General features: G+C 40.1%; 1 protein-coding gene across 8 annotated transcripts in view; it reads left to right on the top strand.

Annotated features, from left to right (window-relative positions):
• Window positions 1-21798, top strand: part of Ncoa1 (nuclear receptor coactivator 1) — a 257999-nt gene that overhangs the window by 32428 nt on the left and 203773 nt on the right. The window contains exon 1 of one of the 8 annotated variants that reach the window (XM_085830178.1): window positions 7258-7306. The exons of the other annotated variants lie outside the window; for them this stretch is intronic. The gene's annotated coding sequence lies outside the window, so the exon portion shown is untranslated. Of the gene's footprint in view, window positions 1-7257; window positions 7307-21798 lie in introns of those variants that run through there. 8 annotated transcript variants of the gene reach the window in all.

Raw genomic sequence — 21798 nt, 5'->3', positions numbered from 1 at the left:
CACTATTTTCCACAATGGTTGCAGCAGTTCCTTACACCCTCAATGACATGTATCTCTTGGGTTTCAATAATTCTTATCTCTTGCTGTGGGCTGCTATCAGGAGTTCACAGTGATGATCTCTTGGTGGCTTTCATTTGCATTTTCTCCTCCTCCTCCTCCTCCTCCTCCTCTTCTTCTCCTCCTTCTCCTCCTCCTCCTCCTCTTTCTCCTCCTTCTCCTCCTCCTCCTCCCTCTCCTCCTCCTTCTCCTTCTCCTCCTTCTCCTCCTCCTCTTCCTCCTTCTCCTCCTCCTCCCTCTCCTCCTCCTTCTCCTTCTCCTCCTTCTCCTCCTCCTCTTCCTCCTTCTCCTCCTCCTCCTCTTTCTCCTCCTTCTCCTCCTCCTCCTCCCTCTCCTCCTCCTTCTCCTTCTCCTCCTTCTCCTCCTCCTCTTCCTCCTTCTCCTCCTCCTCCTCCCCTCCTCCTCCTCCTACCCCCCTCCTCCCCCCCCCCCTCCTCCTCCTCCTTCTTCTTCTTCTTCTTCTAATACTTTTATTCTTTTACAGTCCAGTCATTACCTCTCTCCGGGTCTACCCTCCCACAGTTCCTCATCCCATTTCTCCCCCCTCATCTCCAAGTACATGTATCCCTCCTACCCTCACACCCCCCACTAACCCTACCAGGGCCCCTTGCTCCCTGGGACCTCAAGTCTCTCGAGGGCTAGGCACATCTTCTGACATTGAGTCCAGCCCAGGCGGTCCTGTGCTGTATATGTGTTGGGGGCCTCAGATCAGCTGGTGTATGCTGCGTGATTGGTGGGTCAGTGTCTGAGAGATCTTGGGGGTCCAGGTTAGCTCTGATGAGTAGTGATGTTCAGAATCTTTTCATGAGAATCTATTCAGGTCCTTTGCCCACTTTATAAAATGAATTACATTTTCTTTCCTCTAAATTATATGTGTTTTGTAAAACCCTATCTTTATGCTTTGAAAGTTCCATACATATATGCTGTATATAGCTCCTTACCCACTTTCTCCCCGAGCTTCATGTCTTCTGTTTTGTTAATGAAAATCCCAGTCAGTGCTGTGCATATGCACATGTGCATATGGCCATCAACTGGGGCATGAGCAATGTATCTTCAGCCACTTAGAGCAGCTGTAGAAGACCTGAATAAGTTACTTTTTTTTTTTTTTGACCAATTCTTTATCAGGTACATGGTTTGCAAATATTTTTCAGTGCTAGGTTATCTTCTAATTTTGTTGACTGCTTCTTTGCTTTTGTATCCTTAGTTTTGGTGTGATAATCAAAAAGTCGTTTCTAAAACCAAGGGTGTTCTCTCCATGATTTTTGTTCTTATTTTCTGAGACAGAGTCTCTCTGTGTAACCCTGGCTGTCCTGGAACTCACTTTGTAGACCAGGCTGGCCTCGAACTCAGAAATCCGCCTGCCTATGATTCCCAAGTACTAGGACTAAAGGCGCGCGCCATCACCACCATCCAGCCTCTTTCTAGTTTTTAATCTAAGAGTTTAATGATTTTAGGATTTATGTTTCTTTAGTCTTTTAATTGATTTCTGTGTATAATATAACATTTGAATCCAGTTTCTTTATTTTACAGGTGGAAAATTTAAATTTATTATTTATTGTGGGGGCCTTATTATGAGTGTTGGCCTCCAACTCTCACTTCTGTCTGTGCTCATAAGTACTGGTAGTATAGTCCCATACTATCTTGTTCAGTTAAAAGTGTTGATACTAATAGACATTAACTAGCTATAATGGCATAAATAAACATTCACATAAAAAGACTATAGCTATTGCTTATATACTGTTCTTAATTTTGATCTAGCTTATTTTTAACCCAGTGACCTACCGTTTGACTATTTACCATTTAAATTTTCTTTCTTATATTATCTGACTTACTTAGCTTTGTGTTGTTAACAGGTACAGTGAACAAGCTTTTAAGTTATTGCAGCAAGTCTTGAAACCCATTTAACAGTGTAGCCTGGGGTAGAACAGAGAGGAGGGCATGTGATCCTGATCACTGGTTGGCTCTGAGTGGCCTCCAGGACTTCTTCGCAGGGCACAAGTTTTCTAATCTTCAGGATCCATCCTGGTTCCCCTCTCTAGAAAGGTGGATGTCACTTGTTCATTTCTGGTATTTTCTTGCTTATTCTCTGTAAATTTACAGATATTAACCTATGAACCATATTTAGCATAATGAACTTGAACTCAGAAATTTGTTCCTAGTGGCAAAGTATAGGCATGTTTTAGTTTTATTCTAAGATCTTTTAGAATGGTTTTACATTTCTTATAGACATTATTTTTAGTTTTCTGTGCAACACACTATGAATTATTTTTCTTAGAAAATAATTTTATTAAGTGTTTAATTATTTTATAATTTTAAAATTTATATCCAAGATTATAAAATCTACCAGGTACAACCCAGTGTTTCCAGTTTTAGAGTTAACAATGGCTCCTCTCTCCCAGCTTATTTGTAAATCTTTTAGCTGTAAACAATCACAATATCTGTCTGATTCTGGGCAGTTAAGTTAAAAAAAAAATTCCAGCTAGGCAGTGGTGGCAGACTCCTTTAATCCCAGCACTTAGGAGGCAGTGGCAGATGTAGCTCTATGAGTTCGAGGCCAGCCTGGTCTACAGATTGAGTTCCAGGACAGCCAGGGTTACACAGAGAAACTCTGTCTTGAAAAACCAAAGGGAAAAAAACTTCTGTAAGTTTGCTCACCATTAAAACTTAGGGGTGGATCACTAATAAAGAGTTGGATTCTTATTTATTTATTTATTTATTTATAGATGTATTGTCATGGGGAGAAAAACCTGATTCTTTTATCTCATCCTTTCTTTTTTTCTTTTTCTTTATAATTTTTATTGGATATTTTATTTATTTACATTTCAAATGATATCCCCTTTCTTGATTTCCATTCCAGAAACCCCCTATCCCATTCCCCCTCCTCCTGCTTCTATGAGGGTGTGCCTGCTTGTATGAGGACTTGAGCTCGGGAACTTTGGAAGAGCAGTCAGTGCTCTTAACCACTGAGCCATCTCTCCAGCCCATATTGCTTTCTTTTATTCTTAACTTTTTATTTACTGTTTTGTGTATGTGGTACATATATGCTTACAGGGATGTTTGCCTGTGCTTGTGTTTGTAGAGGTCAGAGGTCAACGTTGAGTGTTTTTCTCCATTACTCTCCACCTTATTTTCTGAGATAGGATCTCTCATTGAACGTGGAGCTTGCTTTTTGGCTGTGGTTTGTTATATATAGTCTTCATTTTGTTGCAGTACCTTCCTTCTGGGCTCTCTGTGTCTCTGTCTCTGTCTCTGTCTCTGTCTCTCTCTCTCTCTCTCTCTGTGTCCTCCCTCCCTTTCCAATGTTAAGATAATGAATTTTCTTGTTGCTTTTCTGCACGTGTTAAGTTCGCCATGTGGTTTTGTCTCTGTTGATCTTATGTAACGTTGTTACTGATTTGTACATGTTGACCGGTCCCAGGTGGTCTTGATGCATATCTTTTAATGTGCTGTTGATTTACTTATGGTCGTCAAGTTTATTAGCCTATAGATTCCTTTTTTGTTGAGCTCTTGCCTCTAGGTTTAGATAGCAGCATAGCACTGGCCTCACAGGGTGAGCTTTGAAGAGTTTTTTCCCACATTTGTGGCATAGTTTGATAATCGCTGTTTGTTCTTTAAAACTGTGTTAAAACCATAACTGAAGCTATCTGTGTGCTTTTCTTTGCAGTTTTTTATGTACATATCATTGTTCTCATAAGTTATGTGTCTAGAAACGTCCCAGATTTTTTTTTTTTTTGTTGGCATACACTTGTTTAGAGTACTTTCTAATGGTCCTTTGCACGTCTGTGGCAGAGCTCAGAATGTCTCCTTTTTGTTTCTCATTTTTTTTTATATGCCTCTCTTCTTTTCTTTGTGAGTGTAGCTAAAGATTCACAAATTTAATCTTTTTAAAAATCTAACTCTTAAAAACTCCACCTCTTTATTTTGTTTTCTATTCTGTATTATTTTAAATTGTATTTGTTTCCATTCTGATTTTTGTTATTTCTTTCTTCTACTAATTCTAGATTTGGTTTGAACTTACTTTCTAGGCCTTCAGTTGTATTGTCAGGTAGTTTATGTGAGTTTTTTTTTCTTTTATGTAGGCATTTACTGTTATAAACTTCCATTAAAAGCATTGTAAAACTCCCGTTGCATCTATGCATATGAGCTGCTTTGTGAGTGTATATGTACATGGGTACAGGTGCCTGTGGAGGTCAGGGGCATGGAGCGTCAGGATCTGGGGTTGCAGGTGGTCGGAAGCTGCCTCACATGATAAGTAACGCCTGCACAGCGAGCTGACCTCAGTCCTAACACAGTCTAATAGTGCTTTTGCTGTATCTTGTTAGTTTTGGTTTCTATTTTCATTTGTTTCAAGGACATTTTCATTTCTCTCTCTCTTTGAGTCAATTGGATTGCCTCAGTTGTTCGTAGTGGATCGGCGAGGTCGTGATGGCCTCTGAGCTGTGTTGAGAAGTACTGATTGCTGGAGGATGGCTTTTCTGATAAACAAGTTACTTTTTTCCCAGATTATTTCATCAGTTTTTCCCTGACCCATAAGGTCTCTATTGAGATGTCTGTGTATTGAATTTTTTTTATGTTTGAAGTACTACTTATTTTAGACTTCTTCATACTGTGCTTTTCTAATGTGACTATAATAAGCCACAGAGGGATCACATCCATTTGAGATCTCTGAGCTTCTTCACTCTGGATGTCTCTATATTTGTTAACATTTGGGTCATTTGTGCTATTATTTCATTAAGTTTTTCTGTGCCTTTTTTCTCCTCTTCTCCTTTTGAAGTATCCATAGTTCCATTATTTGTCTATATAATTATAGTTTATAAGTCTCATAGGCTATAGTACTTTATTTCTTCCATGAAAATGAAAGTAACTCTGGGCTAGTCCTTTGAATCTTGCAGAAGACCTGGGTTCAATTCCCAGCACCCGCATCTCACAACCATCTGTAAGTCCAGCTCCAGGAAACCTAATGCCCTGCCTTCAGTCACATGTGCTTTCCAAACATTGATGCATTATTAAAAATAGTAAACCTTTAAGAGAAACTTAAATCTTACTGGCTCTTTTAAAAATCTAAAATTAAGCTCAAATCTGCTTTATCTAGATTGTTGTTGCGATTTGTTCATGAGCACACATGTGTATACATGCATGTGAACATAGAGATGTGTGTGTGCCCGTGCACATACATCATATTCACTTCTCCCACCACCCTTTCTATCCCTCTACTCTCCTTGCTCATCCCATGATACACTTCAATAGCATCTGCTTTTATGTGAAAGTCTCGATTCCGTTTGTAAGAGAAAATATACTCGCCATCGCCATTGCCAAGGTTTGTCTGGTTCCTTTTCAAGACCTGTTGGGTCTTTTTCATGATCTCTGTCTCTGGTGAGGTTTTCTGTTTTCATTGAATTATCTGTATTCCCTATGTCTTGTTAAATTGTTAAAACTATTATTTTAAATTATTTTTTCAGGCACTTTATGTCTTTTCCTTTAGAGTCTGCTGCTGGGGTTGGAATGTTCTTTTGGAGCCATTATTGTATTCTTCCTCTTATATTCTTCTTGTGTCCCCACATTTGCACATTAGGTGGGTCTGTTGTCATCTCACCCAGTTTTATCATTGGCTTTTGTAGTGATAGGCTGGCTCTTGGCGATTAGTCTTGGGTGTCTTTTGGGTTGATGGTGGTGTTGTAGTCACCCGTGAATGCAGTGATGTACTCTCCACATAGTTCAACTGCAGTCACATCGGTGAGTCCTGCTGGGTGTAGGAGTATGGGTCAATGCCTAGGCTGCAGGGGTGTGTGCTTTTATCAGTTGTCACTCATCTCTTTTAGGTGAGAAGTGTCTGCTAGCCATTTTGCATGTGGCATATCCTATAATGTTTGTGGGGGTGCCTTTTTAATTTCTGTAGGGCCCACAGGGACCAAGCCAGTCTGACAGATCTTGATTGGCCTGGAGGTCCCCAAAGTAGCTTTGGGGAATTGCTAATGTCTGAGGAATACAGTGGAACGGTATTGCACTAGTGGACTTAGATGTGAGATGTGACACATACCAGTGTCCATAGGTTGCCCTGGCTGCCTTTGCAGACTTCAGCTACTGAAATTGCTTAGAATAGGTTGCATTGCCTTCTCTAGGCTGCAAGGGTATGAGCTAGACCACTTTGTTTCTTTGCTGGTTTTTAAGAGTGATATTTCTAACTTCACAATAAAAAATGATCTCAGAGAATCTGATAATAGTACAAGACTAGTTAGAACAGCTGGGGTATACTTCTCAGTTGAAAGCTATCATGGTACAAATTCTATTTTAATTGAAATGTTAAAAATTTCCTAGTTTGTTTCTAAGAGGGAAAAGGTGACAATCCATTATTAAAAACAGGCAAGCCAAAATGTATTTTCCTTTTGTGCAAGCTAACAGTATGCAAGTTTAGGAACTTTATATGGCTTTTAAAGTTAGGAAGTGCCTTCTTATGCTTGTTTATTATTATGTTTTTTAGACAGGGCCCCACTATGTAGTCTTAGCTACACAGCTAGTCACTATGTAAACCAGACTGGTCCTAACTTCACAAACGCTGAGATTAAAAGTGTGTGTGACTATACCTGGTTGTTTAAGATACCTAACAAAATTATAGAATTCCATAAAACTAGCAGGCAATATCTTTGTATGTTATTTGGATTTTGGTAAAAATTAGTAGCCATTGAAGGGTGGTGACTGGGAAAGGTACAGATTCATTCTTGCTGACTTTAAAAGACAGATGGAACACTCACAGTCCCCTTTTGCTCTTCTTTACCAAACCTATAGAAAAAAATACTTAAAAAAACCACCCATATTTAGCTCTGTTGGTACAAGAAGGGGAACTTTTGGTAATTCAGAAACTGGTGAATTTCTAAAAATAGGGTTTCTGTGGGTGATACTCATGCCCAGAGAGGTGGGATATGAGTAGGAGCAGAAAAGTTCCCAGAATAATTAATAGGGTGATTGTTTAGCATTGCTGCAACTTAGCAACCGGGCAGCTCTGAGTGCTGTACATTCTAACAACAGTTAGATCCAAACAGATGGTCTGCTCCATGGGTAAGAGGCATGGAACAACTGGCTCTACCCTTCTGGGAAGCGCCCAGGATAGCTAGATAAGCTTATACCTGTAAGACCAGATAATAATCCTGCCTCGTGGCATGCTGTGTTCTCCTCCACTCCTACTGCAACCAGTGCGAGATGAGTGTTACTTCCATAGTAAGGAGTATCAAATTCAGCAGAGTGTAACAGGATCGTAAGTACAGAAACAAGCATCGCCGAATGTTTCACTAAACCAGTACCATAAAACGGAACCAATAAACAGGAGACTTTAGGGTCAAGTAATAAGTTACAACAGAGTTCTAGTCATTGCAGTATCTAGTAAATGTGGCTAGTCATTTTATACAATGAGTTTCTTATACCCTTTAAAGAGACAAGAAGTTTTAAAACAAGAGCAAGCTTTTGTGAAAAAGAGGCAGTTAGAGCTGGAGTGGCTCAGTCACTGCTCTTCCAGGGAACCTAGATTCAATTCCTAGCACCTCTGTGCAGCTTACAACTGTCTGTAGCACTAGTCCTACCCTCACACAGACATATGTGCAGACAAAACACCAATCAATACTCATAAAAGTATAAAATGCTCATAAATTATTTAAAAAGAGACAACTAGAGACCTGGGGAATGAGAAGCACAAGTGTTGAAGTGGAACACTGTATTGGTGGCAGGGATGAGAAGCACAAGTGTTGAAATGGAGCACTGTATTGGTGGCAGAGGTGAGAAGCACGAGTGTTGAAGTGGAGCACTGTATTGGTGGCAGGGGCCTTTTTGGAGTTCAGTGTTGTGATGAGTTCCTGAGCTAAAGTATTTGTAGTAGGGATACAGATAGAGGAAGCTCATAACAGAGGTGTTAATTAAGTTATGAAGATTGAATGCAGGATTAGAAAAGAGAATGGAGAATCCTGCAATCCCCTTTAGGTTCTTGATTTGGGTTGTGTGGCCAGAGATGATGTTACTTGAGAGCATGGCATTAGGGCAAATTGAAGGTTGGAAGCAGTTTTTGAAGGAGAATGAAAGATACTGTTGTGGCACCTGTGTTTATAGAGATTAAAATGTTTGTAAGACAGCCATACAGAAAAGCACAGTCTGATGACTGGTGAGGGTTTGGATTTAAAAGCAAATATCTGGACTTCATTAAGATTGAAAAGTCACATGACGAGAGTGGTAGTTTGATCTGTTATTTCAAAGGTGATAAAATTCAGGAAATATAGACAGACTGCTACCATTTGGGAGCTTTGTGCAAAACCAGCTGCAAGCATAGGCAAGAGAGGAAAGAAAAGCTGAGAGAGAAAGAGAGATATGAGACTAGTATCATGAAAATCAGAGAAGGAAAGGAGTGGTCAGCAGTGCCAGATACCAAAGGGTAAATACGCACTCAATAGCATATGTGGCAATTAAGAAGTGACCAGACAGCTTCATAGAGTGTGGGGTGGGGACAGGCCTCTAAGAGCAGAGTATAGGGCATTGAGTCAGTGGAGTAAGGTGCAGCCCACTGTGAGCCTGTGCTGCAGGCATTTAGAGGTCTGTGAGCACCCTGGCGGCAGCAGCAGGGTGCGGAGGTGAAGGGAGAGTGAACTAACTCCTGTTGGCCCTTTGTCATCAGCCTCTGCCTTTCTCTGTTAGTTTCTTATCGTTCTCCTACAGACATTATACAATTGTTATCTTTTTACTTGATTTGTTTGTTTGTTTGTTTGTTTGTTTTTCGAGACGGGGTTTCTCTGTATAGCCCTGGCTGTCCTGGTACTCACTCTGTAGACAAGGCTGGCCTTGAACTCAGAAATCCACCTACCCCTGCCTCTGCCTCCTGAGTGCTGGGATCAAAGGCGTGCGCCACCACGCCTGGCTGTTTACTTGATGTTTTTACTTTCTCCTGTTTCAATCAGATATATGGCTTGAGCAGAGATATCTCCTCACCTCTTATGTGCTTATTCTCCTTAGCTACTTGAACTGCAAGTCTATCATGGTCCAAGAGAGTGCCCCTTTCTGTCTTCCATTTAACCATCATGTTAAAAAGTACTCAATTCCGAGTCCTTTGAAGCTGGGCATAGTGGCACACACCTATAACCAGCACTAACGCTCCCAAAAGGTTGGGAAGATTGCAAGTTTGAGTCTAGATTGCCAAAAAAACTGCCTCCAAAAAAAAAAATTCATGCCAACATAGTGGAACACACCTTAAATCCATCAGGTGGATTTCTGTGAGTTCAAGATCAGCCACATCTAGGGCTACATAGTCTTTGAAAACCAATTATGCAAACATAGTATGAAGAGATTTTGTTTTGTCACAGTATTTAAAAAAAAGTTTTAAAGAGTTAGTGGCTTGATTTGATTTAAGGCAGCCTTAAAACACATGAGGTTCTTCCCTGCCTGCCTGCCTGCCTGCCTGCGGGAGAACATGCATTTCATCCTCCTGGATTAATTTGGTATTATAATTAATAACACTGAAAGTCTAGAACCTTGTTTGAGAGAAAAAAATGATGAGGTAGAGCCCGCTGGTTCCCTGCCTAATGTCTATTCTCCGTTTCTTTCTTAGTAACATAACTGCCTTACTGTGGGCATGTCACTGAGCACAGTTATGAAATGACACTTCCTGGTGGCTAGAAACAGAAGTCTTTGGGCAGGGCTTCTAGGAATGTTCTTTAAAGGGAATGGACTCATCTGGGAAACCTCAGGGGCTCTTATCCTTTCCTCTTGTTTTCTGCTAGGACATGAATGTAATTGCTGTGGCTTTGGTGGTAGGTTTGTTGTTGTTGTTGTTGTTTTGTTTGGCCATAAGATGATGTGGAACACTGGATGCCATGGAGCAAGGCTAGAAGGAAGAGAAAGTGAAATAATCTGGGGTTCTGTGTGGCTATTGAGCTGCCAGTCTATCCCAAATGACATTTTTTCCCAGACCTTTTACAATAGAAAAATAAACCTCTCCATTCTAACCACAGGTATTTGTTCTTGTGCAACTAAAGCTAATCCTGCTTGACTAAGGGAGTCTGCAGTTACTGCTGCAAGTCTGCTTACCAAGGCTAGCCTTGGCAGCTGCTCCCCAGATGCCATGGGAGGCCAGCCTCTTCCCAGGTGCCATGGGAGGCCAGCCTCTTCCCAGGTGCCATGGGAGGCCAGCCTTTGCAGCCTTTTCTGTGCAGCCCAAGAGGAGGTTATGGAACCAGCTGATTTGGTTCCAAGTTTAACACAAATGAACAATTAAAAAAGCATAGTTTAAACATGGGTCCAAATAATCCTTGAAAGATCCAGTCATAGCTCCCAGTTCTGAAAGAATGTAAGCCGTTCCCTTTGTAGATGTGAGCAGACAGTAAACTAATAGGAGGGAAAATGACTCTGTAACTCAAGAGAAGGAACAATTTGAGTTTTCACAGCAGATGGCTACCTGTAATGTGTTTTAAAAAAAATCACAGAGTTCTTAGGCTTAGAGGGAATGTGTTATGATCCAGGTAAAAGCTTTTGGAAAATGACACCGCTCATTCTGAACTAAAATTATACTGAAAAGAAGCTTGGACACTCCAGGAAAACACACTGGTCGATTAGGATGTTATTACAACTAGTTTTGCAGAATTTTGGGAAGAGTCTGATATTTTGACAAAAAAGATAGTGTACAAAGTAGACAGGCCCAGGGGTCCACTATATAAAAGCTGGTGTTTCTAGGCAAGATTATGTATTAGTAATAAGCAAATGCTCAAAGAAAATGTTGCTAGATTCTCACCTTTAAAAAAACTCACCAAGTAAAGATGATTAGAAATATGCTACTCATACTGCTATTGTTTAAGGATAAGAGAAAATTCTCCAGTTATTGGTGGGAGTAAAGGGTTAGGGAATTATTTTCAAAAGATAATCAGATTGGTTGGAATCTAGTCTCAAATTTAATGAAAAAAAAAGTGCTGCATCTTTGGATTAAAACACTAGGAAGATTCTAGTTGAAAATTTGGCTTGTATGTGGTATATGGTTATAATCACAGTAATCAGGAGGTGGGAGTAGGAGGAAACTGAGATTTTAGATTACTTGCAAAGAATATGAAATAAAAAATAGGCTATCATGCAGGGGTAAACTGGGCAGGTGCCATGTAGAATCAGGGAAGCAATGCCAGGGTATTTGGACTTTTATCTTAGGAGAAAGGGGAACCATGGTAGGATTTTTAGTTATGCAGAAGTGATATAGATATGATCTAGTTTATTTTATAAAAGATCACTTAAGCTAGAGTATAATTGTATTAGAGGCAGGTGAGATTAGAGGCAGTGAGATCAACCAAGGGATTGCCTTACTAATTCTTTTGTTCTAGTAATAAATATTTTTAGGTCAGAGGTGACAATAGACTGGCTATAGTAGGATCATAAAGATGGAGATCATAAGTAGGTTTTGGTGGTTGGATGCTAGATTGATGCAGAAGCTTTTGCAGGTAAATAGATGATGATGACGCCAAGAATGACTACATTCAGTAGATGAGCCCTGAAGAAGATTAAGGAAGGATAACACGTTTACTAAGAGTCGCTTGTAGGGTACCTAAGTTGAGATCGAACTGATAGCTATTCAGATTTAAAGTTCAGAAAAGAGACTTAAGGTAGAAACAATCTGCAAAGTGTCACGGTTACTTTTTTATTGTGATGATAAAACAGCATGACCAAGGCCATGTATAAAGGACAGCATTTGTGGCTTCTGTCTCAGAGGTTCGAGTTCACGATGTCAGAGTGAAGGAATGCTGAGAGTTCCCATCTTGATCCATATCCATGAGGGAAAGAGAGCTAACTGGGAATCACATGAGTCTTCTGAAACCTCAGAGCCCACCCCTCAGTGGCACCTTTTCCAACAAGGCCATCCTTCCCAATCCTTCCCAAACAGTTCCACCAACTGGGGGCCACATACTCAAGTATCTGAACCTATCTAAACCAAATCACCACAGGATATAGTTATCGATAGTTTAACAAATCAATCTGGTAAACAGACAGATTTTCTAGGTCATATTCTTAGACACATCTAAAATGAGGATTTTGTTTTAGGATTTAAAAAGGTAGGAAAATTGGAAAGACTATAGGCATTAGAAACATAAGGAAATGACAGCAGGTGGAGAGAGGTTTCTCACTTTGAGGAGTGAAGTTTTAAATGAGAGGAAGACTATAATGAACTGTGTGTTAAAGACATTAGTATGAGTGCTTGTTGAGTTTAGTGTAGTTAACAGCTTCAGAAATGATTATGGATGTATATATGAACAATGACATTCTTCTCATTCTTCTTTAGCTCTGTCAGGAGGGCACAGAGACAGTAATACCAAGTAGCACTTAAACACAGCACTCAGACTGTGTGGGTTAATACTATTCGAAAGCAAGCAAGCAAGCAAGCAAGCAAGCAAGCAAGCAAGCAAGCAAGCAAGCAAGCTAGCAAGCAAAGCAAAGCAAAGCAAAGCAAAGCAAAGCAAAGCAAAGCAAAGCAAAGCAAAGCAAAGCAAGAGACAGAAAAGAAGGAAAGAAAAGCAAGAAACAAAGAAAAAGGAAGGAAAGGAAAGGAAGAAAGAGAGAAAAGGGAGAGAGGGAGGGAGGGAGGGAGGAAGGAAGGAAGGAAGGAAGGAAGGAAGGAAGGAAGGAAGGAAGGAAAGGAAAGGATGAGCAAGCGAGCTAAAGCTTTTTAAGAATGTGTGATTTTAGGGTTGGAGCAGGGACTATTGGAAACTGAAAGGGCAGTGGCTTGGCAGAAGGAAGAGAAACCAATCTGTAAAAGGTACCCAGTGGCCAAGGTTGCAACAACCAAAACAAACCAAGCCCATAGTAATTGATTATAATGCAAGCAAAACTTAAATATTCTTGAATTCACATTGATAAAAATAATAGTTAAATAAGTGATCCCATTTGCCTATCTTACAATGAAGAATCTTAAATGATTTGTGGGTCATTTTCTCCCAAGGGGTTGGATTCAAGTGGGTACGGCACTTAGTGACTGAGAAGAAATGGCTCTTTGAACAGAGGCTATTTAACATTAAATATGTCAAGAGCAAGGTACTTTTTGGGGATATGTTAAGGAAAATAAGGTGTTTATCATAGGAGCAGTTCAGGAGAGATCTGGGGGAGACTTTAGGGCCCTAAATATATACCTTTAACTTTGACCAATATTGTAAGATATTTATTATAAATAAATTTAACCAAAAATTGATAGTCATTTCATGACTATCAAAAACTCACTTAAAACATCAGCTCTGGGGAAGACAATCTGGTGAATCTCTTAATTATGCATTCATCTAGTTCCTTGCATTAAGCCTTCAAAGAACAAAAATATCAAAATCATGTCACCTTGGTCTCCCATGACATGAAAATGTCTGTATGTTCAGCTCTGATTTAATATTTCGTCTGTCTGTTCAGAACCTCTCAGCAAGGAATATCATTTAAATAATGTGTGTTTTCTAAAATTACCTCTGAAACTAAGTCCACTAGACTCATTAGTCCTGGAATAACTTCATATAGTTTGGATAAAATTTTTACATGTTTTCTTCTTGTCAACCAATGAGAATTTACAGCCTGGAATAGGTAGATTGAATTCTGTCTGATATTCAGTATTTATAACTTGCTGCTACCATAAGCTTGATAGTATCTGTTTCATTTGCTTTAATGACACAGAACAAATATTACCCCTAAACTTGATGGCGTAAACAACTTTTTCTTTTGAACAGTTATACAGGACCAGAACGTGGGCAGCAGTTACCTGGGCCTTCTGCTCCTGTGTGCTCTGACTGGGATCACACTTATTCAGCTGCTTGCTCCTCTGGGCTGTTCTGTCTGTAACTTCACTCATATGACTGATACTCCCAAGTATCTATCCATGGCCTCTCCACAACATTGTGATATTAGATAGATGTTCAGATTTCTTATGTTGTCTTCTGGCTTCTAAGAGCCAAACTGGGAAGCTGCTGGTCCTATCCAGCTCTGGAGTTTAAGGATATCATTTCCATCATATCCCCTGGTCAGAGTAAGACACAGGGCCAGCTAGGGTGGAGGGTCTGGGAAGTGAAGTCTCATCACTTGGAAGGAAAGAATCTGCACCAGTCATCTTTGGAGGAGAGCACATGGCCGTATCACCTATTGCATGATCTAATCCTTTAATTGTATTTACATGGCTTTGATTGATCTTATATTCTAATTTGTAATCATGTTAGAAATTGGATTTTATAAATGTTAAATAAAAATTATCATAATTTAAAGATTTTAAAATTACAGAAGGCCTTGCTACAAGTCTTTTTAGCCTGGTGTGGTAGCTTATACCTGTACTTGCAATGTTTGCCAAAGATTGCAAGTTCAATGCCAGCCTGGGCTACATAGCCAGTTCTAGACCAGACTAGGGTATAGCATGAGATTCTGTCTTGTGTTGTTGTTGTTGTTTTTGAGACAGGGTTTCTCTGTATAGTCCTGGCTGTCCTGGACTCATTCTGTAGACCAGGCTGGCCTCAAACTCTGAAATCCACCTGCCTGTGCCTCCCGAGTGCTGGGATCAAAGGTGTGCACCACCACTGCCTGGCCTAGACTCAGTCTTGAGAAATGAAATAAATATATTTTTAAAAACCTCTTATTTTCACTCTATACAAATTTATCTTAGATTAAAGCGTTCAAAACACCTTTACTTGGTAATTGGAGCTGTTCTATAAGAATTTAACCTGATATGGAAAGTTGACGACACATCCCCTGTTTTTCTAAAGCCCAGGTAAAGTTTGTGGAACACAGCTCATCAGAAGTATCATAATGAATGGTGCATGCTGTTAGTCTCAGCGCTTGGGAGGCTGAGGTGGGAGGATCTCTGTGAGTTCAAGGCCAGGATGGTCATATAATGAGTTTCAGGGTAGCTGGGTCTATATAGAAAGGCTCTATCTTAAAATGAAACAAAACAAAACAAAACAAAAAAGTTACCATAATTCAAATGCAGATACTCTTTAGCCTAGTAATTCTGCTTCCTGCATAACATAGCATTGATGGCTGTGTCAAAATATTGGAAGCAGTACAGTGAGAGAGTAATTAAATGACATATATCTTACAATATATTGTGAAATTGTCTAAAGGATGAGGAGATTCTATAAAAATGAGATGAGATGAGCTGTATATACAGGAAGAGTCTGGGAATGAGGCTTACTGGTAAAAGGCGTGGCTAGTGTTCCCAGGGCTTTGGTTGCATCACCAGCATGTAGGTGTACTATAAGAATACTGTACTTACCCTTCCAGTAATGACATGAGATGTTACAGTGCCCATGTGATCATCTGAAACAGGATGAATGACCTAGGCAGTGCGACATAGCCTCAGGCTACTGTTGACATTCTGAGAACACCTCAAGAATTTGTCATCTTCATTTCAGAGCGGATGACACAGGACTACTTTGAGTGGCATGCAATTTAAAAGTTATAGATTATTTTTGGTGTTTTCTATTTAATATTTTGGACTACCATTGAGCATGGGTAACTCAAGCTGAAAAGCACAACTGTGCTTCACTTGTGGCTACTTCTTTGTTTGAGGTAGACTCTGACTGCTCCATCCCGACAGGAGTGGGTTAGGTAGACTCTGACTGACTGCTCCATCCCGACAGGAGTGGGTTAGGTAGACTCTGACTGCTCCATCCCGACAGGAGTGGGTTAGGTAGACTCTGACTGCTCCATCCCGACAGGAGTGGGTTAGGTAGACTCTGACTGCTCCATCCCGACAGGAGTTGGGTTAGTGAGGAGGCAAAGGATTAGAGGAAGATTAAAGACACAAACTGGATCCCTAAGATGTGTGGTAGAGTTGTCATCTTTGCATTGTTCAGGTATTTTCCTATTATTTTATTAGATAGTTATTTTCTTGCTATATTAAACAATTATATTGTAGAAATAGGTTCTTTGTCAGATATTTATCTTGCAGATAGTTGTGGTTTAACATTCTGTTTTCAGGACAGTATCTTGAAGTGCTTGATTTCTTTTGAGCACATCAATCTTTCATTTATTTTGTTGAACTTATCCTAAGTATTTCTTTGCCTTTTTTTAATGAATATGTGCATGTGGTGTGCATGTGTGTCTCTAGGCTTCATTGAAAGTTCTTTGTGTGCAGAGAATGATGCTGGGAGAATATCTGTTGCTTGTGAGAACTATTATTCCAAGATTTTTAAAGATATATATCTATCTTAGCCAACTTCAGTCCCAGTACTAGGAGGCACAGGATAGTGGATCAAAGTTCAAGGCTAGCCTGCTCTGTATAGTGAGTTCTAGGACAACCAAAATTATATAGGAAGACCTTGTCTGAAAAACAAAACAAAACAATACAAATGTTTAAAAATACATGTTTTCAATATCACATCTTGCTTAAAATAATATGTACTCCATATGTCATGTGATAGACTTTGAAAAATTGGTCTCATTTCTTTTTCTTTTTTTTCTGTAATATTTATTTCTATATGTGTTTTTACCCTACAATAATTATATTATTCTTTGCCTAATTAGTAAATAACCTGAAGTGAACATAAATAAGAGGAGAGCTGGAAAAAAGTGGCTTAGTAGTTAATTACTTGCCCCACAAGCATGAAGACCAGAGGTCTTACCCCCAGAATTCAGGTAAATGTTTGTTGTTCATGGAAGCTGCCTGTAATTTTATTTTTGGAAGTCAAATATTCTAAGGGATTCTTAGAGCAAGCTGGCTAGCAAGTCTAGCCATATTGGTAAGTTCTGGGTTTGATTGAGAGACCCAACCTCATTGAATTAGATGGAAGATTGATAGAGGATGTTTCCTGCCATCAGCCTCATGCCTCCACATGCATGTGAAACAATGTGTACAGACACACACACAGACACACACACAAACATTTATCCACATACATGTAACATGTACACATACTTGCACATCATACACAAAAACATGAAAATGAAAAAGAGGAAAAATAAGTGTATTTCTTTTCCTCTCCAGCACTCTTTTTTGGTAGGCACTCTTCTCTTGCCTGGAGAACTTCCCTCCACATTTTTCACACTTGCTGGTCCACTTTTTTTTTTTAAACTAGATTCTTTAATACTTTGATTACACTAAAATCTGTTATGGTTTCAACAACTTTATCATTTTCGTTTTTGTTCCGGTTTCCCATGCACTCGGTCTCTGTTCTCTTGTGTCTAGAGCACTGCGTCTGGCATTCCGTGCTTGCTCCCCTCTGTGTTCTATACCACCCTCACCTTTCAGCCTTTGCACATCTGTTCTGCAGAGGAGTTGTACTTTGTGTGGCTGTCCTTCTCCTAATGATGGTTAGTGCTTCTCTTTGTTGTGCTGTGGTGTAGGTTGGGCTCCTCTCTTATCCTGATCCAGAAGGAATTGCAGTCTGGCATTGAGGCTTGGGCTTTGTCCACATTCTTGCCCTTACTCCCTTATGGAAGTCATATTCTACCACTTATTTGTGATTAATCCTGGGCAGGAATACCTTCACTTCCCCTAGTTGTAGGAGATGTGTCCTTGTGATTGGTGTAGCATCCCTTGCCTGTTACCTTTTCCCATTCTTCAACCCTAGCAACAATGATCTTTGTTTCTTATGCTGAGTGTTTTTCCAAACCACATACCCTTCCCCGGAGGCCTAAGTATTTTGATCTCATTCTCCCTTTAAGCAGTGGACTTTGCTTGGACACTGAAGTGAAAGGGATTTTATTGTTTTGAGTTTTTGTTTTGTTTTGTTGTTTGTTTATTTTCCCCATTGGAGAACAGACAAGCTTTTAGACCTGTTCCTAGACCCCACCCACATATACTGTTCTAATAATGTAGGGCTCCTCTGGCCTCCTGTTCTCTCTCTCTCTCTCTCTCTCTCTCTCTCTCTCTCTCTCTCTCTGTGTGTGTGTGTGTGTGTGTGTGTGTGTAGGCATGTGTATATGATTGTTTACATGCACATGGAAGTCAGTCATCTTCAGGACCATTCTCCACCTTTATTTTTTGAAACAGGTTTTCACTAAACTTGAAGATATGTGGATCATCTTCCAGTTAAGTCTTTGTGTCTGGGGAGCCTTAGCTATTCCAAAGTGACATTACTGGTTTATACTACATTTTGAAAAATTCATTAAAGTTTCAGATCAGTTCTTATTAAACTATTGTATACTAGACACTTCATTTCCTGTGATTTACCAAACAGTTTGCAGTCTTTCTTTGCAGGAATTTTATTCCTCCAAGGGGGACTTTTACTAGGTTTACTTTGTAAATTACAAATGAATTAGGTTGCTCCATTCTGCATCATTGTTAGAATAAGAGAAGTGTGTGTGTGTGTGTGTGTGTGTGTGTGTGTGTGTGTGAGAGAGAGAGAGAGAGAGAGAGAGAGAGAGAGAGAGAGAGAGAGACAGACAGACAGACAGACAGACAGAGATATCCCCTTCCACCTCAGGGATGGCATGCATGCTTTTGTGGCTTTCTACCTTCTGCGTAAAAGTGGAGCTACTTAGAGTCTGTATTAGCCCCTTTCCTGTTGCTGTGATAAAATACCTTGAGGAAGGCAATGTAAGGGAGGAAAGGTTTATTTTAGTTTGTGGTTCCAGAGAGAGCACGTCTGTCATGCTGGGGAAAGTCATGTGTGGCAGGAGCACTCACGTGGTGGATCAGATCTCCATCCACATACAGGAAGCAGAGGGAAAGAACAGGCTCATGGCCACTTTATGATGCAAAAATGCATTTAGTCTAGCCTCTTCAAAAGCCCCTCAATCATTGCTGTTCAAAACGCCAAAGCCCATAGTTTCTAAATATGCTAGCACTCCAAAATGGAACAGACGATACAATGGAACACAGGGACCAAAGCAAGGCTGAAGCCTAGCAGGGCAAATGCTAAATCCTGTCACATGTTAGGTCTTCAGTTTTAAAGGGCGTACATTGCTACCCCCTTCAGTTTTGCTGCTTGGCACATACATCTTTCCTTTTGGGTTGGATGGACTCTCTGTATGCTGCTCACCTTGCTATCCCACAGTCCTGACATCTCTGACATCTTAGTGTCTCCACTGTATTCTGGACTTCACCTTTACTGCTTTACCAGTGGCCTCCTAAGATCTACTTACAGGCACCTCAATCCTGCTACACATTGCCTATCCTCCGTGGTTCTCAGAAACTAGGGGAAAGCAGTCCTTGACCTCTTCAATCTTGTCTCTTTCTTGTCTCTAAAACCATTTCCACATTAATGAGATTACCACACTCAGATGCTAGCTTAAGATGCCCCCAGCACCCTTAGATTACAACTACAGCAGCTTCTACACACTGAAGCCAATGAAAGCCTTACTAGGCAATTGCTTGCTAGGATCAAGTAATTCCTAGGTTCTCTTCATAAGTTGGAGGTTTCTCTCCACAAGTTGGGGTTTGGCCCCCAGAGTACCTTTTCAATTTTTTCAGTGCAGACTCTCTCTAGTAATTAATCTCCTTAACCATTACTACCTCTTTTCAAAACACTTGACTGAAAGCTTAAGCTTCCTCACCAAGCTACATATTTCTATTCCTTTCTGCCTCACTTGTTTTTTGTTTTTTTTTTTGTTTGTTTGTTCATTGTAGAACTGCACAAGAGTAGTCAATAACAACCATACCAGAGACTCAGTATTACACTGTCTTGAAACTCTGCCAAAGCAATTAGCCTGTTGCATTTTAATTTAGCTGATGCAAATTCCCAGGACCTGGGCAGAATACAGCCAGATTCTTTGCCAAAATGGCACATGGAAGGCTTCTAGCCCAGTTGTTAATAGTGTCCTGTTTAGCTCAAAACCTCATGAGTCGTACCTCCACTGCCTTCATTACCTTTCAGCAGAGCTGTCTGCAAGGCTTCTATTAGAAGGGCCCAGTAGGCTCTGCTTACAGCATTCAATAGTCCAATGTTCCAAACCCTTCCATGTTCTTTATAGCAACAACCCCAGTGTCCTGGCAGTAGTTTCCTTATTGGTTACTTTGCTGTTGCTATGATAAAATACACACAAGCAAACTTAGAAGAGAAAGGGCCTGTTTTAGCTTATGGTTCCAGTGGGATACAGTCCGTCATGGGGGAAAGGCATGGCATGGTAGCAGAAGCAGGAAGTTGGCTACTCATATGTTTATCTACATAGAGGACGCAGAGAGAAAACAAGAAGAATGGCAAAGGTATCAGCTCCCAAAGCCCAGCCTTAGTGATGACCTTCCCATTGCAAGGCTAAAAGTTCCCTAACCTTCCCAGTCAGTGTCACCACCTAGGAGCTAAGTGGTCAAACACACTCAAGTCTACTGGGGCATTGCTTGTGCGAGCCGCCAGAATTCTTGACAAGGTGTGTGCCATTCTCACTAATCTTCTATAATGTTTTCCATTTTCCTTTATTTGCCTCATTTATGAAAATCCAACTAGAGGGACTACCTCTTTAGTGAAGCACTACTGACCCTCCAAGTAGAACAGAACATTTATTGGCCTTTATCTCTTGCACATTGTTTGATTTCTCTCAAGCCAATTGACAACAACCCTTAGTGATGGTTGGCTGCTTTCAGATTTTGAGACTAGTCACTTTGAGAAGTGTCCCTCTATTTCTCAGTGGGTAGATAGTTAATTGGCTTCAGATAGAGTCATAGAGTCAGCTTGAGAGAAAAGATAAAACAACACAGAAGGGAACTCATTTATTAATAGAATAAACATCTTTAAGATTTAAATTTTTGCACGTGTTGTATGTATGTATGTATGTATGTATATATGTATTTGTGTGTCTGCACACATGTGAGCACACATATAAGTATTTACACAAGGAGGCCAGAAGCCAGTGTTGGGTATTTTTCACATTATTATTTTTTGAGACATGATCTCTTCACTGAATCCCAAGCTCATCAATACAGCTGGACTCTGGAGTACCGCCTGTCTTCATTCCTGGTTACTTGGGTGACAGATGCTCAAACGAAACACCCAGGGCTGGGAATCTGAACATAGGTCCCATGCTTGTGCAGCAAGCTCTCGGCCCACTGAGCTATTTCCCTAATTCCAATTCAAGATTATTCTACATAGTTTTTAATTTATACATAATCCATACAATGATGGGGTTGAAGTTTTAAATGTATCTTTTTAAACTGATGGATGAAAACTAAAGTCATACTTATTTGTGGAATATCATGTGATTTTTTTTCCTCATGTTTGTCTTTGCGAATTCATAGGTACATGCAGGCATATGCATGCGAAGCTCAAAGTACAATCTCAGCTGTTGCTCCTCAGTTACTATCCTCCTTGCTTATTTGAGATAGAATCTCATGGGCTAAAACTTGCCACATAACCAAGGCTTGTCTAGCCAGGAAGCTTCAGGGATCTACTTGTCTGTACCTCCCTAACATGTGATGGATATGTAATGAAATATGTATATGTTCATTATGGAATGTTCTTAATCAAGTTAAACACTTGTCTCCTCAAACATTTATCACTTCTTTGTGATTAAAAAAAAAAACAAAAAAATAAAACCCTACTTAACTTCCCCCCAATCTCTTTGAAGTACTTACTACATTGTTAAAAGCACTGTACAACAGACCACCAGAATTTGTTTGTTATTTCTATCTAAGTTAGTGCCTATTGCCCAGTCTCCCTCCCTCCCCTAATCTCCCCAGCCTCTAGTAATGACCATTTTACTCTTAACGTCTCCAAGATCAACTTTTTATATGCCACATGGGAGCGAGATTATGCAGTACTCATCTTTCAGTTACTGGCTTATTTCAATTAATGTAATTATCTTCAGTTCTATCCATGTTGTCACAAATGACAGGATTTCAGTCTG

The sequence above is a fragment of the Mus caroli genome, unplaced genomic scaffold (assembly GCF_978045245.1).
Source record: "Mus caroli unplaced genomic scaffold, Mus_caroli_1 scaffold_14, whole genome shotgun sequence".
In the NCBI taxonomy this organism is placed as follows: Eukaryota; Metazoa; Chordata; class Mammalia; order Rodentia; family Muridae; genus Mus; species Mus caroli.
Note: the sequence above shows the minus strand (reverse complement) of the source record. Positions and strands in the feature narration are given on the sequence as shown.